The 18,783-nt window shown below is 37.2% G+C and overlaps 1 long non-coding RNA gene across 1 annotated transcript in view; it reads right to left on the reverse strand.

Annotated features, from left to right (window-relative positions):
* LOC108445461 overlaps window positions 1-18,783 on the reverse strand; it is a 64,619-nt gene that overhangs the window by 12,471 nt on the left and 33,365 nt on the right. Inside the window, exons 2-3 of the long non-coding RNA XR_001860330.1 lie at window positions 17,640-17,697; window positions 16,766-16,834 (exon numbers count right to left, since the gene is read on the reverse strand). This is a non-coding gene — a long non-coding RNA (uncharacterized LOC108445461). The remainder of the gene's footprint in view (window positions 1-16,765; window positions 16,835-17,639; window positions 17,698-18,783) is intronic.

An 18,783-nucleotide genomic window follows, 5' to 3' on the forward strand; every position in this document is an offset into this window, starting at 1 on the left:
AAGGTAGATGCTATTAAAGTGCTTCATCTTTGTTATCAAGTTATCTAGGTGAGGTGAAGAAGGAAGAAAAGAGAGAGGCTTATTGATAAAGCACTAATGCTAAAAATTAAAAAGAAAAAAGCACTATTATTATTATTATTATTATTATTATTGCTACTACTACTACTAATATTATTGCTATTATAATTGTTGGTTGCTATACATTCAGGGAAAGCTGAACAGTAGTCAGCCTGTGATTTGAAAAACATTGCTAACCTAGTTCTAGTACTATTTGCATTAGCTGCCTGATCAACACACTGAATTTTTTAACATTGAGTCATAGGTTACAGGTTTTACAAAGTGCTAGGAAAAAAATTCTCATGATCGACTAAAGCAGTAGCTCAGTTCTGAATGAAGGGAACAAGCTGAAATTATATTAGTTGCTGCATGGCTGTATGCCATCCCTAGACATACCCAAATCAAATCCTAAACCTAAATGACCCAAGCAGTCACTTGTTCCTGAGAATTGTAATAACTTCTTTGACTATTCAGTATGAATTGTCTTGGAGGAATCATTTATTAACTGGACCTCTGCTGACTACAAAAGTGTTTTAGGCACCTTACTCACAAGCAGTTACATACACTTAAATGCATAAATTAGGCATTTTAATTTCATCCTGAGTTCTACCTGAAATAATTTATATGGACTATCCATGTACTTCCTCAAAAGCAGTGGTTCCAAAATGACAGCAGCTCACTTTTTCTTATATCCAATCCTACCTCATGCCACAGATTGAAGGGTACCTCAAAAAACCAAAACCAAACAAAACCGAACCAAACCAAAACAAAACTCCACAAAACTATAAACAAACCTAAAATCTCGTAAGTACAAATAATATTGTCCTAAATTTAGCCCTGACATGTTTTTTAACCACAATATGAAAATGAATCTTAATCTCTTTGTATTATTTACCCCAAACTCCAGATTTAACTCTGGCGCAGTATAATGGAAGTGATGGAAAGTCACTTATCATATTACTTCCTTTCATGTACAATTCCTAAAGGTTATGTTAGAGAACATTTCTAAACCCAGAATTTACTGCAGCTCAGAACTCTTTACATTTCAGAATCCTAACCAAATTCTAACTCTTGCAATCACACCACCTTAGAATTAGAAACCTAATCTTGTATACGTTAGAATACCGTGAAAATACCCTGGAAATATCCAGAAATAATATTACTCTGGATCCTAAGTGAACCAGCCATAAGCCTAGGTTGATTAATGTGTCTAGATCCTAAAATAACAGGAGCTGCTCAGACCTTCTATATCCAAATAGTGAATGCTACATGTGCTTTACTTCCGGAGTGGTACCTTGGAATTTTATATCCTAATCTAGGATTATAGTTGTAGTATTTGATTTAATTCTAGAGAAATAAATTAAGTCCATCAAGTTTTAGGACCTTTAAGACAGGTTAGCAAACCTACCTACACTATGACTCAGCCCTCCCTCTATTCAGCATTACTAAGTCCCAAACTGAGAGATCTTAGTTTCTCCAAAATAAATCATGTCAGGTTTGTCTTTCCCCTTGCAGAATCAGATGTAATAGTCAGGAAGAAAACTTATGGGAACCCACCAGTAACTGCAGTTCATGTTCCCTGGCATTCCCAGGCAAACCCTATATCTAGACCTAACCCTAATCCTGTTTATGTTGCTTGTTCACTTGCACCAAAGTCAAGGAGAGAGAAGAGCCTTAATGCCTTCAAGTAGGTTACTAATAATAATCTGCCTGCTCCTGTCCAGAGCCCCCAGATAACCCCACTGCCAGCTGAGAGCCGCTGTCACATAGAAAGTGGCACACACCCCTTGTCTGTAGAAAAGGTTTGAAGATATAAACCAGCAACATGCATCCCAAGAGCTCCCTCTGATATTCTTCTTGTCCTTTCTTCCTTAGTCATCTGTCTGCTTCTGTGTGGAGAATACTTTACAGTACCTCCCTTGCCTGCCACAGGTCTATTAGCAAAGTAACAGTTATCAACAGAATAAAAAGCAGCCATAAAAGGAAGAGAAATAAGCTGAAAATAAAATAAATAAGCACTGGATTCAAGCAGCAACGAATATTTAGCCTAGACACTAAAAAACTTTTTCGTGGTTTGAATAGCTAATTATCAAAATGGATTCTTGAGGTGGTGCTGTTGTGTATCTGAAAAATCTGCAAGTTTCTATGCAGGGAAACAACAGGCTCATGAAGAGGAGGTCTCACAGTTCCTCTTGACTTGTTTTCCTCTGATTTGTATCTAAATAACAGAGTCAGGTGATGCCAAACTTCCAAATGTAAATCTGTCTTTCCCTTGAGACTAAGGAGGCGACCATCTCTAGATTCCTGCAGTGAACAGTGCTGTGTCCCAGATAAGCTTCATGTCTGAATAATCCAGTTGTTTTAAGTATCAAGAATAAAATGTTTTTGATACTTCTTCATTGCATTTTTATTTTCAGTCCTTGCCTGACATTACTTAGATACCAGCCAGATTCAAACTATGAAATGCTTTAAAGGGATGACAGTTGTATCTTCACTAGCATAAATGATGCACTTCTTGAGAATGTTCCTATCAATTTGTTCACATTCTTTAAATGAGAAATGTGAGTTTCTATTAACAACCAAACAATTCTATTACCCAGTTCTCTCACTAAAAGAGACACTTTGGTCAGAGTATGCTCTGCAAGACTTTACAGAGTCTAGACAAGCCCTATAACTTACACTAAATCAAGTCTGTTTTGTCAAACCAAGCATCTGGGCAGGAGTGGCAAACAGCATGAACCTGTACCAGTAAAATATAGAAAAAGAAAATGTGCTAGAAGAAACAAACAAACAAACAAAAAAAAAGAAATAGGTACAGAACACAGACAGTTTAACCAAAAGTTTCAAAAGTATTTTAGGAGCTGAAGGAAAAAAACCCCAACCTGCAAATGTCCAGATGATTTATCGAAGCCATAAGGTATTATGTTCTTTAGTGCTTAACATTGTGACTATTACATAATGCATTGCCTGATTGCAGAATTCCTTGCAATTAATAAAAGTGTTATTTCTTTCTTGTACATTGTACTGCTGTAGAATGAACAGTTAGCAGGAGTAATTTTCTAAGCGGTCTGATTAATATCAAATTAGTCTTGTTTAAGTTTCAGTGGCCAAATTCTTATAAGAATAATTTTCCTAATTAGCTTGAGATGTACTCCTCTTCCCGCTGAAAAGAAAAGGGAAGTTTGGGTGTTGTTTTTTTTCTGTGGATTCTCATCTAACACTAGATGAGGTGTCAACCATTGTCCATTGTCCTTTCTGAACATCTGTAAGTTTCACAGTCACCCTACTTTGTTCTCCGTGGAGCTGGCAGGTCTACTCCCACTCCTAAAACCACAGGTCAGTGAAAGAGGGCTGGAATGGGTCAAATTTTGATTTACAAGAGGTTAAGAGTAGCAGGTCATAGCAGGACATCTCCCTTCCTTCTTCATTCCCAAGGGTGATATAAATTCAAGTTCTTCCTAGTTTTGAATTTTCTTACTTTTTTCCTTCTCTCCCCCATCCTGCAGTGGGCCAGGGAGGGTCAGTAATCAGCTGTGTGGGACTTAGTTGCCAGCTGGGGTTAAACCATGACACTGTGGAAGCTTGCACTGGATCCAGCTTTGCTGAATTAAGTAAAAAGGCAAAAAGCCCCAAACCAGAAATGCCAACAAGTGGTAATGAAAATTTAACTTCCAGAGGAAATGAAAAAGTTATTTGACTGTGGTGCTGTTTATCCTTTGAAACTGATCAGGACTTGATTAAATGGAAGGAATCAAAAAAATTCCGTGGCTCAATGAACCTTGTGTGTGTATCTGTACAATTCATTATACCGGTAATAAAAAAAAGGCTTATAACATTACCATAGTGTTATCTCATCCTTGATGAAGAGTACAGTGGCATAACATAGCAAATTCTCTGTCCTCCAGAGACCCATAACAGTCACAACCTGTCACTTGCATAATTCTATCTCTTTAAGATCCGTTTTTAAATTCAGAATATTCTGTGATTCTGTGGTAAGATGTGTCACTGTTGGACGTTACAAAGGATGTCTAAAGTCTTGTATGTCCCTAACTGGTAAAAATTCAGACAAATTTCAAGTTTAAATAATGTTTCAGCTTCTCTAAAATACTGATGTAGGGATGCCTCGTAATTTTCATTTTTAAAATTATCCCTCATAAATGCAATAGCATTTGAAATAGCATTGTTCTGAAACCAACAGCTTGGAGGAATGATAAGAACAGTTCAATATCTCAGTTCTCGAGTGGCACTTCACACTTCCCAGGAAGGGCTGTTTAGCACTCTAGAAATATGAGCAAGTATGTTCTGTTTCATTTAAACAGACTCTGCTCATGTCCTTTAACAGGCAAACTGTTTGCCTTTCAAAGAAAACATTTGGTTAGATGCAACCACAAGATGTGTTTCTTTGATCACTATAAATAGCTGACTTTTGTTTATACAATGTGATTTAAGCTTTAGCACAGCTAGAGAGGTGTCATAGTGCAGCACATTCTTAGGGAATATTTTTATCTGAGTTTTCTCTAATATTCTTGGAAAATCAAACCCAAAGTCTGAAATTTCATCACCATTATGAAGACTTCTGGTCTGCATATGCATCTCAGGCCAGCTACTGCTGCAAAGCATTGGTGGCAGAACACAACTAAAAATGAGGTTTTGCCTGAAGGCACCTATGCTTCTTCAGGCAGCAAAAAATTGGTTGCCTGGTGGAGCACATTCTTCACACACTCAGGGTTAAATTGTGTCAGGAAGAAGTTTTTGTCTGGTCAGGTGGACAGAGAGGTTTTTGGAGGGATAGCTGGGAGGAAAGGCTACGTTTCTAGTCTCTCCTCTGCTCTGCTCTGCTTGTGGGACCTTGCAACTTTTGAGACCTCATTTGCAAAAGTCCTTATTTTACTTTCTGTTCCAAGAAAAAAAATGTAAGTTTTCACAGATTTTATATATATATGTGTGTGTGTGTTCAGATAATGTGAATAACATGCTAAGCAAGGTACATGCATTTGCCTGCTTTCTTTACCATCAGAAAAACAAAATAACTATGAGCATATTTTGTCAAAGCAAAATACATGTAGGAGATAAAGGGAAGTATTGCTAAAAATGGTGGGGACATTTAATTTAGTTGGCTTTTCTTATACCTACAAACCATGCAGTTTCCTTTACATTTAGTTGCAGTGTACTCACAAATGTTAATGTGAGCAAATAATAATGAATAAATCTAAATTGACAGCAGACTTCAGTTAAAGAAAATACAGTTAAAGAACTCTGTGTTCCCAAAACTTATCCCAGCAGGAAACGAGGGCGATATGGAGATAACATATGTGATTAAACCCGTGGTGCCAATAGTGAACCCTGATGAACAGCATATAGTAAGTACTGGCTTGCAGACAAAGTTTTATGTCCTGATAATGCCCATCACATGCTGTGTGAGCACGTACAGCATGCTCCCCTCCTGAGCAGCTTACTATCTAACAAGCATATTTCATCAGAGTGTTTGGAAAAACAACACATATTTCAACACATTCAGTGATGGTTTGTGAACTAAAAATGGCTACACTTGTCCTCTATGTTATTTTCAGTGAAACATTCACGAAAGTCTTGTGAAGTTGCAGACCTCATCTGTCTTCTGGCAATGCAAAGGAAATGTGGATCATGCAACTAAAAATGTCATTTGCAAGGTACACCTTGGATTAGATTTTGTATATTGCTAAACAGTCTTTATTGAGAGACTGGAAGCTTTTTTATTGTGTCCACAACAGTACCTTGCAGCAAATGCTCATCTTTTCCTAATTACTTTTTTCTACAACATTTTCCAGTTTCAGCAGGAGCATAATTAGGCAGCATTACTAAACAGCTGAAGATAAGACATCCCTTGCTAGGCTTTTATCTGGTGACATTCATTATGAATAAACACATTTTCATTTCATTTTAAGGAATGTTGTTTTAAGAAAGATGCATATATATTGCTGTTAAGTTGCAGCCTGAATAGTCATGATCTCTAGTTATTCAGATTGTTTGGGATGTATTATTTCCAATTTAGCAAATATTGTGCTGCAAAAGGATGAGGTTTGGAAAAGAGCTGTCTAAAAATAGAACTGCTGATTCCACAATGGTCGTTACTTTACCCTCAGGCTTTATGCCTAACTGAACAGCAGTGCTTGCTGAGGTGCCGATGCAATAACCTCGCTGAATGTACTCTGCTATTTCAGGATTATCACTTCAGCATCTATACAGACTCCAGCTTTGAAATCTGCCTCTCCTAAACTGCACATATCACAGCAAAAAGCTACATTCTGTGCAAATTGTATGTTTAAATAATTTCAGGACATAATGTAGAGTAAATATATGCAGGAGTACATCTACAATAGACAAAGCGCTTATGAAGAAGCTGTTTGTAATGTAAGGGACCCTTTTCTGAACCACTGTGGGTCAGTGGCTTTTACTCTGTATTTTTCAAAATATACTCAGTGCTATGCTGTGGCACCTTCCACAGACTATATTTAAAGCACCATAATCATAAATCATATGCTACTCAATACCCGCAGGCAAAATCAGTTATAATTCAATTGGTTAGCCTTGCTAAATGCTGCAAGGGTCTCAACCACCCAGCTGAGGTGAAGTTTAACCATCTGCTTCAAAAGAGTAGCAGCAGAGAAAAACTAACAGAGCTGACATGCAAGTCTCTCAAGGAGAAAAGAAGCCTTGGGCTGCTAAATGTCAAAACTGCTTACTTCTCAACCCACCCCAGTGCCGAGTCAGCTGTGGAGTTTGAAGATAAATGACCCACTGAGCCTAAAAACAAGTGCTTTGACTGTTGGCTGAGCCCAAAAGGAGGGTATTTTAATCTATCATGTTGCTTCCTTTATCAAGCCCATTACACCATCTGAAGCAAAGTAGCTTTGTTTCCAGATTAACAACACATAAGCCTATGAGCAAAACAGAATAGCTGAAAAGCGCTGGTAGTCCCTCAACTGTGCTTCATTTGCTAGAAAATATACAGCTGAGCAGATGCACGGGTGGCTTTGTGAGACATTTTTAGTCAAAATATCTGCTGCGCTCCCTTCTAACCCCCCTGAGAAGGTGCCATGCTAACACTAAACATTGTTTCCTTTGATTTCTTTGCTGTTTCCCCTCCACACTGAGTGCAGACTTTCAATACAGAGTGGTTTGCAGGGTAGTTTGAAGCCTAGGATGCTTTCATCAACAGTCCCCAAACAGCAGTTAGCCTAGACATGGGATCTTGCTTCTAAAACTGCTGTGCCATCATTACTGATACTTGTCTCTGCTTGCAAGAAAGCTAGTGCCCAGCAAAAATAACAGAACAGATCTTCTTTCAGCCCAGGAGCACTTTCCTTAGAAGGATCCATGTATTTTGTACCGCATCAAGGAGAAAATTAAAATCAGTATCAGCATTCCCTTTAAAAAGCAGAGCAAAAATAGGCTGCACAATGTAAAGAGAGGACAGGAAAAGAGGGTAAGGCATTCAGATGTTGCTCTGTGAGGCCCACAGCATGGGCTGCTTTGATATGGCCTCCCTAGACTCTACAGATGTGTTGGGTAGCAATCCCACTGGCCTCTATTATAATTTCAGGCATCCAGTGAATCAGTCCCCAGACATCACCAGAAAAATTCCTAAACTAGTCCACATGACAACAATTTTCCAGAAAGAAATCCTGCATAGATAATTTTAGATCCTAGCAGTGGTGTTGACAGAGCTGCTACAAGAGGCTCCAGAGACACTTGCCCTTGCCACCGCTGAGGAGGCAGACAGGCATTGGTTTTAGGAGTGGACCTCTGATGAACCCCATGTGTATCTATCAGTTAGGTGCTCCCCTTGTTTCATACACAAGGACACCCTACTGACTCAGTTAGACATTCCGAATTTCAGCTTCCCTCATACTAAACTCTCCTTTTGAAGTGTGGCAGAGATGCAGACATGGTACGCTTTACAAGAATATAATTGATGTTATTTAGAGCAAGAAAACTTTAAAGTCATTTTTCCCATGATCTCATAAATTCTTTCAATTTTTTTGTCAATTAATAGTGGTGAATTTTTTAATCTTGTACATATATTTTTTCTTGAAGTAGATGCTGTGGAGAGATTCCAGGTTTCCAACACACCCCTATGTTCACTTAATTATGAACAAAAACTATTTGGTGTCTTACACTCTGCATCCATAGTCTCATACTCTAAATTACTTCTTTTTAAATGAAAATTTTAGCAGATATCTGCCCATTCAGGCAAAATAAACAAAAAATCTTCCATGTGCATAATTTTCTTCCCACTTTTAGAGCACCTTGAACCCAACAATCTCATCAAACTTTTCCCAATACTGGTCAAGTATTGCAATGGAACTATAAGACTGCATTAAGGCTAACACAGCCTGTGCTGGTGGAAGACTGCTGATGTTCACAGGCAGCTGGTTCCTCAACACTAAATTTTCCTTTAAGTATCAACTATATGCTCCCTGTGAATGTTAATGGAGCTGTGATTACCTCTCACAGCCAAGGAGGGAGATGAAAATGTGAATTTGAAAGTTATTTGAGTTAAAGAATGAAAGCCAAAACCATGCAAAATTATCAAATTAAAATTCTGAACTCCAGTTGTCTTGATTCAAGTTCAGTATTCATTTATAAGCACAGATCATAAATAATATAATCAGAACAATTATTGTGAATTATGTTATTTGTGTTGTCCCTAGCTATACACAGTATAAGAGCAAAGTTTGCTAGCAAGTCTCAAGTAAAAATGGTATTTTAGAGATGTGACATTTCTGCTCTATTTTTTATGATTGAAAGAGGTATGAATCCATCATACTTAGATTTTGCATGCCATTACACCCACTCTATTGTTATTTGCTAAACATAAGCAATTCAAATCCATCAAAATATTCCAATTCTTTAAACCATTGCCTGTGTTTAGAGACTGAGTTGATGTATGGTGGAATGGAAGTCTAAAATACTGCTGAAGTCAGCTCTTAAATTAATTCAGGATTTCCTGATCTATAACTCAAAGAAAGTACAATTGTGGTGACTGTGCCTTTGCATCTGAACCCCTGGCAGGAATCATAGGAAATATGTCACCTGTCCTAAGGTTTCTTTTTATGTGAGCCCATCTATTTCCTTTTTAGTCATTTTACCTTTGTGAAAATATGTTTTGTGCATTTTCTGTAGTTCTGGATTATTTATACTATCTACCTAAGAAATTTGGTCACTATAAAAGCAATAAAAAAAGATTTGCACTCCAAGATGTTTCTTAGAAGACCCAGGATGCTGAACAGAGGGAATTCTCTTATTCTCAATGACAAAGTTATGAACCCTAAATTCATTTTCTACACCACAATCCCGTGACAACATCTATACTTGTTCTGTCACTTTATATTAATAAGCATTTCCTTAGCTCAGATTTCTGAAGTATCCATTCACAGAAAAGATAAAAAAGATCTTATCATTTATTTAGTAATAGCCCTTGTCTGTTAATCAAGTATTGCACACTCTCTATTGGCTATCAAATACAAAGAATTCAAGGTTCACCTGAGATATCTGCATCAGACCCATTCATTTTCTCCCATAAGGAACACAAAACAGTAGCAAACTTTAGTTCACAGATGAACTAAATACTTCAGTCACCATAATCTAATACTAATGCACAAATCTGGTATCTTGAAAAAATACTTTTTGTCTAAATTGGATTTTTAGTGCTCCTTTTATTAAATCAGAATAGAGAAATGGGTTTTCTGTGTTTTGAAACCATATTTATTTGCAATATTAATCTCTGGAGACAAAGCTTGCATGAAGTTTGTTAACCAGGATACAATTTCACCTGAATTACAGATTTCATATACAAAAGTCTATGCACTAAGGTTTGGATCCCACCGGGAAACTTAGAATGTAATAACTCCAAATCAATAAAACTCCCCAAATGTTAGTTAAGAAGGATGGTCATTAACATAGTCTGTTTACTGTCTGAACAGGAGATGGCTCCAGATAGCCATACCCAAGGGGCACTAGCATTTTCTAAGTGCAATGTAACATTATCATGAAGTTATAAATGATGAGAAATCTTTCAGAGAAGATACAATGCAACCTGAAAAAACCCACATAAACATAAAAAGAAAGGCTTGTCTCCAGATGCAAATCATCTGAACTGTGAGTGGTGTACAGAACTTAGGAAGTTAAAAAGAGGTAGCGATCCCCTGCAACCTATTTGTTTCTAAATTTGGTAGCTGTGTTAATATCGGGATTACAGAAAATACGTATCTAGTTTACATTAAGCAGTTGTCTGATTTTGAAAGTGAGTGCAGGGAACTACCAAATAAAATGGCATTCCATCCATAGCAGGGTGATGATCTCAAAACCTGGAGTACTGTGTATGCTGTCTTAGACTACCACTTCCTAGCATTCCAGAATATTAAAAAACTTTCTTGCCCTTTCAAAAGGAACAGATTTTAAACACAGGTATATACACTCTATTTTAACAGAGCCAGCAAACTAATTGGTATGAGCCAACGTATCTCTGAGGCAACTGATTTCAAAGTTCCGGAACGGAAGAAAAGTTTAAACCATGAACTTCCCTCTTTACAGCCAAAAAACTTATTTTGGGGGAAAAAAAGTCACCATAACTGCCCCAGTACATGCTTATGATTTCCAGAAGTGGATGAACTCCTTCATGGATCCAGAGATGTGCTGAAAATAAACGTTTTCCTTGGGATGTCTCACAATTTTCATAAAAATATGGCAGCTGCTTTGGTGATTTTTAGGAGTTCAGGTCAGATATACCAAATATATGGAGCCTGTGTATCTAATTGAGGACCTCGGATCCCATCAGGCCAAAATCCTTTTGTGGATGGGACTATACAGAGGTTGCTACTATTGTGGCAGAGAAAGGAGCTCTATTCTCTAATGCCCTCCACTATCATCTTAACAATCAGGAAAAGCAGAGTAGGACTATCCTAATGAGACTATCCTTTGTACATTTTTATAGCACCTGTTTTGACAGCACATACCACAGTGAGACAAGGGAAGGAGAAACAAAAGGAGATTCATTTTCTGATTTGCAACCAGGCAAACTTTAAAGTAGGTATGGAATAGAGTGGGAGGGATGTGGAAATGGGCTGTAGTCATTAAGCTATGGAATCAGCAATTTGTTTAGCTCTCACAAAGCCCTTGACAAAACATTCATTGACTTAATGCAAATGTTTTAGCCCCAAGTAACACACAGCAATACTCCGCAGTCTCTTTGTTATGGGAAAAAAAAAATCTCTGTGCTGAAAAAGCAAAATACTTAATACCACTTTCAGAAAAAAATGTCTTTGCAATGCCTAACAGTAGTTAATGTAGAAAATAACTCCAGCTGTGCCGTCTCTGTTCCCCAGCCAGCTGACATCCCTTTTCAGCTTTTTGACATGTTATCTTGTGCCTGAAAACATTACTTTTCCCCCCATTCCATTTCCTTGAGCTTTAGATTCAGAATGCAAATATATGGAAAACAGCATATATATTGTTTACAGTAAGCAGCAAGAGGCCTTCATTGGCTTACTTTTTGAACAAGAAAGGAAGGTTGGTCAGTCTGCAGTTAGACAAGAAACTGAGTTCAGAGTTGAGGTCTCACACAATTGTCTGTTTCATTTCCACACTCCTCTGTAAATCATTTAAAATACAGCACATTGGCACTGCATCATATTTCACTGTGTGGAATGTAAAGAATAATCACTCCTTGGATGAGAAGCCAGAGCAGCAAAGATGCTAGTGAAGAATAGCTGGAAAAGGGTTAGTTCAGGTCAAAGAGCTGTTACACCATCTAGCACATAGCATCTGAGTCAATTGCTGACACAGACAAATTTGGAAGATAAACAGGGGCCTCATATAGAAACAGGGAAAGAAAATGAGTTTAAAAAAGGCCACCAGGAAACTCTGTAAGTATTCTGCCATCGGAAAATGATTCTGTAGCATATTGGAAAGGACCATACAAAATGACTTTTTCAGTGAGGCACAGTAAATGAAACTTTTAGTAGTTCTCTGCAAAAATGAAAGAACATCCTTAAAATAAAAAAAAGGAAAGGATGGGGATAGCTATAGAAATATGTCTTCTGCCCAAGTATACTGTAAGGAACTTGGTATCTGTGGAAGCAAGAAGTTATTCAAACATCATAAGTTACCAATTTATGAAGATCCTTCACCATAACCACCATACCATAACATAAACTATAACCTATGGGCTTGCATGGGCATGCATGGGTATACATATACATATGTATAGAATACCTATGTGTAGTATCATATACCTATGTATACCTAGGAGTGTAGTATTTAGACATCTATAGAAAATATAAAAATTTGCATTATTTCTCCTTTGGGGAACTGGAACAAGGCAAATGTTTTAGTGAAGAAATTACATGAAAAAAATGAGTCCAAATGAAAGGCTGAAGCGATCAAAGAAACATAGTAAAGAAAATATGAGTATATAAGCAATATATATATGAGCAATAAATTTGAGTGTCTATTCGACATGATTTATAGAAACAAACTGAAGTAGTGAAGTTAAAATGACATTAAGATAGTCTCAGTCTCAGGATTTTATGAAAGATATCTAATACTTGTGACTTCAATTTTCTTTATTTAAAAATTATTTCTTTGAGGAGCACTCAGGTCACAATTCAACCTTCTTGTTGGGTAACCACAAAACAGAAAATGTAATTTAGGGAAAAAAAGAGAAAGCTGAAAGTTCCAAGGTGATCCTCTAAGGTCAGTTAAAAAAAAAGTTACATTCACAGTATCTGTGACATTTGGTGACATCCCAAGTTTCTTCATCTCCTGCAACAAAAAAGGAGTGACAACCTGAAGGCAAAAGGCATTACACTTAAAAGCCAAAACTCTCCTTGTACTGCATCCTAAGGTTTTAGTGAAAACCCCCATGATTCCATCTCATCTGATTCCCTCCTCCCAGTCAAAGGGAACACGATTGATTTACTCACAGGATTATCCTGATGCTGTGAATTGGCCAGGGATGAAGCCTACTCTGGAGAAGTACTCCCCCAGAGTGAAACTCCTTGCTTGAAAAAATACATCACTACTCATGACTCCCACACAATTTCCCTTTTCCTCATATGCCAAGCTTAAAAGCAGAAACTCATAACCAAACTGGCATCAAAACAACTATTCCCCCAGAATTTGCATATTACGTGCCAAATGCTCTCATGTCAAAATGAGAATACAACTTGAGAGGAAAATTGCTGAAACATTGCAGGCCTGACTCTGGTTGTGCTGATCTTAAGGAAACAATGTCCCACTAAGACACTGTGCCTGTGCAGCACATCTCATGCTGAGCATTCCAGCCAGCTTTCCTTGGGCCAAAGAGTGAACCGGACAATTTCATACAGTGTGCACAGCCCTGCCTGGCAAACATACTCGCTGCAATGCAGGGTGCTTTTGCAGAGTGTTTAATTCAGCTTCCAACCCATCCAAAGAGTCTTCCAACCCATCCAAAAGCCAGGACACAAAATACACTGGACTTCTATACTGCTTTGTGGGTAGATATGCTTCTTATGCTAGACATATATCGTAGGGAAGTGACTAAAGGGCTTCCAGGGACTGAAGACATCCCTTTTTTGTTTGTCTCTCAAAGTTACAGTGACACAGCTGGTTCTCCATACAAGGTTTATGAATTATGAACTCACAAACCTGAATGGGAAAGAAAGCCAGGATCAGAAAAAAATCCGAATCCACATACTGATTTACATAAAACAGCTAAGGTGCTTGTCATGAGAATCACTGATTTTAAGACTTGGGAAATAAAGGAAAATACTTGAATATGTTAATATAGAAACAGATAAAGAGCAATATCAGGAATGCAATTTATTTTTATTTTTATTCTTATTTTTCAAGGCAGTTTTGTATTCCTGAATTCTTTTTTAAAAAAGAAAGGCCAAAGTTGGAGCACTGGTACCCAAAATCTGAAGCAGACTACAGCCTTTTCTGTATTTGCTCTCAGTACAGATAAAGCAGGGATTTTTCCAACACATTTTGCTGCAAGGATGCCACCAAGACAGCAGCATATATACCTCAATGCAAATTAACAAGGGCTGTTATTTTACCATTTGTCATAAAAGCTCTTTCTGAGAACGCAAAGCACATATTTCGTTTCACATAAGATGCAGCTTTACAGCAAGGCCCAACTTAGTGCACCTCCTGCAGTTAGCAACAAAAAGCTTCCAAATAGTTTTCAGATACCACTGATATTTCATAAGAACACAAAATTTTGCTAATTGCCATCCTGTTGAGTGACTTTTGCCTGAAGAACAAGAAACAGAAATCCTTGCTCCAGTACCAGCATCACCACCAATTCCCATTGACATCAGTAAGTGCCCTGAGACCTTCAATATTCACAGATTAGCTGAAGTCATTAGTCACAGTAGATCATATTGTTGCTGTTAGTCATTGATTTTCTATTTACGCTTAATGGCAAATTTAGCACTTACCAAAGCTGCCAAATTAACAACATTGACTAGAAAACCAAACTTCAGGAATGAAAAAAAAAATAAATAACACAGTCCAAAATTTTCCACATTGTCAATATTGGCTCCTTGGAGCATGACTGAAGAAAAAGGATCTTGTATATTACTACTCATTCCACTCTGGTCAGACAGCCCAGAAAAGTGCTAAAACACAGCAAGGTTTCAAAACCCTGCAAAGATTCCTTAGTCATACTCTTATTTAACTTCCCTGATAAAATTCCATTAGCTGGTTATTTTTCTCCAAAAAGAATTCATATTTTATTAGAAGGACTTCTTTATTCTGAATCTACCTGGTGCCATTGTCTCTGGCCAAACTACTAGAATACAGAAGAGTACAGGATATACCTTAATATAAACCTTTATTTGTGGGTGAGACTGTGTTTATGGGTTTATATAATCACCAACCACAAAGACAGCTCAGTCCTTTAGAAAAAAAGGGTTTGACATTTTAAAAAATTCAAACTTTTAAATTTGAATTCTCTTAAATTGCAGACTATCAAACAAAATTAGTTAAAAAATTAGATCAGAAATTGTACTGGTATTATTTCTATTTTTTTCTAAAAAGTTATTTAATACAACCATGGTAAACCTTGGCTTTGAACAAAAGTAAAATCATAAGCTCTTCTCCTCTGGCATACTTAGATTATAATCATGACATAAAAATGTTTATTTTTAAAAAACAATAAAACCTAAACTGGGGAGGGTATCAAAGAGCTGGAATTAGTATGCTGCTTACAAAGACCTCCACCTTTATAAGGGAACTCTTATGAAAAAAAGAAAATAATCTTCTATCCCCCCACCTTCCCCTCCCAAAGACCTTGTTTTCTTTTACTAGGAATAAGCAGCCTGATAAATTTTGCATTTTCACTTGGTAGGGTTGGAGTGGGACATTTAGCCAGGGAAAATTACATAATAAACTCACAGTCTGGCATTATTAGCAAACAAAAAAATGCCATTCTGTTAATGAAGCTTGGAAGATCTGAGGAATATAAAATCTAGCATCTCCTACTGAAAGCAATCCTGCCAGCAAAAGGCAATATTTTTCTTAATGAATGTTTTATCCAGAAGGCTCTCATCTCCCAAATTCCTGAAGCTGAAAACCTAAACCATGGAGGATGAAGTCAAAATATAGAAGAACAACAGTAAAACCCCCAACCCATCCCTAAACCTTTTTCAAAATTCCCAAATCTTAAATAAATGAAATGAGAACTTGTCAGAAATCATTAATCTCTGCTGACTTTGGTAGAGTATATTAACTAAATGCAAATGCTATCAAAATGTACCAAGGAATTTCTCTTTCTTTTTCACAGGATAGGGAGAACTGTCAGGGCCTCAGTTACTGTTTTCAGCTCCAAAGCACAACCCAGATATTCTGGAGCATATTAAGAAATATCAGTTGCTTCTAACTACTTCTCAGGAGCAACCTTGATTTTTTCCTTTCCCCTCACCCACCACCCCTCCCATTTCCTGTGATACCTTTTGGTTGCAATTTTTAGTCCTTGTTTGTATTGTTTATTAGAAGTTTTTATAAAATGCTTTACAGAGTGGGTTAGTTAGGGCTTGTAGACTATTTTCTATAATGACCACTGAATACTAAATGATCACTGTATGGGTTTGGGCATTTGCAAGGACAGGAGGCTGCTCTCAGTGATGCAAGTGGTCCCAACAAGTCTAATCAGGAGGAAGATAAAGAGGTAAAAAAGGAAATCTCCAGAAATACCCTGCTAGGATTCATATGTGGAATAAAATAACTGGAACAGCAACACACAGACCTGCCAAGTATCTTGTCTCTGACCAACTGCCATGCATCCTGTTTTCCATGGCCTTTGCCTGCTCCTCCCATTTTAGTTCAGTACCTACTTTTCTTGCAGCCTATACCTGACCAAAAATCCTTCTTCATGCTCATGAAATTTTCTTTTTCCTCAAATTTTCTACTTTTACTTAAATGCTGTTATTGGTGGTCTTGGATGATTTGGGGCTGGTTTTATTTTACTCTGTGCAGTTCCAATTCTAAACCCTATAAAATGGGGTGTAAATTCAATTAAATGTTGGTACAAATTCCCCGTAGTAGAGAAAATACAAGCCTGATATTCAAACATGTTTCTACTAAACTGGTGATAAACTCACTGACTCTGGCTGTAGTCGTACTATCACAAATGAGAGGACATTAAGACCATTTTTTAAATCCTATAAATATTACAAACCTTTTAAGAGCTTGTTTGTTTGTTTGTTTTTTCATAAAAGCCACATCCTTGAACAAAGCAGAGTTATTCCTATGAATAAAAGATTATGTATAAGAAATAATAAAAGGACACAAATAATTTTAAGAAATAAAATTCTGATGACAATTGATATTAATGTATTATGCTAAAACATGACTATTTAAAATCAACAGAGCTACAATTTGAGTACAGCCTTAGAAGACAAGTAAAGAAATATAGACATGAATATATTATATTATTCACTCCTGCACAATCTTCTGAAAATCACACAGCACAAATTTTCCATAGATCTTTTGTTTTCAGATGGCAATGGCCTCTTAGAGCTACTTGACTCCATATCTTTCAGTACTCTGTATGCTAGTGGACACAGAAGTAGATCTGACTGAAAGTAGGAGATGCACGTTAGATGATTTACTGGAAGGTACTGTGCTCTATAAAACGCTTCTAATCTAGCATGACTAATCATTTGACAACATTTATGTTCAGGGAGAAGATCTACATCTCTTTGGACCTTCACCCTGACAGACTCTATGTAGCCAAAGACTTTGCAAGAGGGTAATTTACTAGCTAGCAACCCTGAGATGACCAGTGCAGAGGGTGATTGTTCGGTAGGAATCAAGGGATCTATGAATACAACTGTATCTTTTGGCAAGGTTAGGATAGGCAAGGCATGAATATAAAAGAGGATTAACCAATCTCCCTTTGCTGGTGAGCGAGTGGCACATAGATCAGTGAGATGACTTCACACATTAAGATAAAGCAAGAAAGTGAAGCCAGAACTTTCAAAATCCTGAAGTATTTTACCTTACCAATTGATCTTACCAATTTAGCTTTCCCCAATTTTCTTTTAACTTACCTTCATGCTGTTGTTTCCCTCTATGTTATCCCACCACATCAAGTGTGTCTCCCTCAGCCTGAAAGTTACACAAGAAAGCAAAATGTCATAATGTACCTCATTTTCCAAAGCCCTTTAAAATATCACTGGATGAGCATGATGTTGATTCATTGGTGGAGGTGTTTTAAAAAAGCTGCATTCTCTTTTTGAAATTAATTTTTAATGCAAACAGGGTAATTTATGAGTTAAATCCTTAACTACATCAGGCTTTATGGATGAGTTTCAACCATGATGAACTAAGAGTTTAATAACACAGCTGTCAGAGCAGCTAAAGTTAGCAGAACTTTAAAAGCTGTCTTTCAAAAAAAAGTGTCCTAAATCTTATGAAGGATAAAGCACCAAAAACAAATTTGATGGAGAAAAATCCATAATCTTTGGTCCTGGCCATTTACGTCCTTTTCCTCTAAATTGCTTCTCATTTAAATGGAAGTATGAATGATGGGAGGAAAAAATTCTGTGTCTGCTACATAGTTTTGAAAGAAAAAGTTCCAGTTCAATTCAAGTCTTGGCCTAATAATCAAAGCCCCTTTACTGGAATGAACTTTAGTCCCCTTGAGAAATTTTATTTTTCCCTTCTCTTTTCCTTTCCACTTTGAGGGAGAAATTGCAACCTTTCCTTGGGACATGATTCATTTTACTCATATAAGAACTGTAGATGGTATAGCATAAATATTACTGCTTCACTAATAACCATGGGCAGACAAATTCATCAAGAGTCATAGTGAGAGCAATTACATGAAAAATTAAACAGAGAGAGAATCATAGACATAGAATCAAAGAATCAGTTAGGTTGGAAAAGACCTTTAAGATCATTGACTCTGACCATTAATGTAGCACTGCCAGGTTTACCACTAAACCACATCTCTAAGCACCACATCTACATGTCTTTTAAGTACCTCCAGGGATGTTGACTCACCCACTTCCCTGGGCAGGTTTTTCCAGTACTTGACAGTCCTTTCAGTGAAGAAAATTTTTCTGGTACCCAACCTAAACCTCTCCTGACACAAACTGAGGCCATTTCCTCTTGTCTTGTTACTTGGGAGAAGAGTCCAACCCCCATCTCACTGCACCCTACTTTCAGGTGGCTACAAAGAACGATAAGGTC

Source organism: Corvus brachyrhynchos, unplaced genomic scaffold, assembly GCF_000691975.1.
Source record: "Corvus brachyrhynchos isolate BGI_N302 unplaced genomic scaffold, ASM69197v1 scaffold142, whole genome shotgun sequence".
Classification (NCBI taxonomy): domain Eukaryota; kingdom Metazoa; phylum Chordata; class Aves; order Passeriformes; family Corvidae; genus Corvus; species Corvus brachyrhynchos.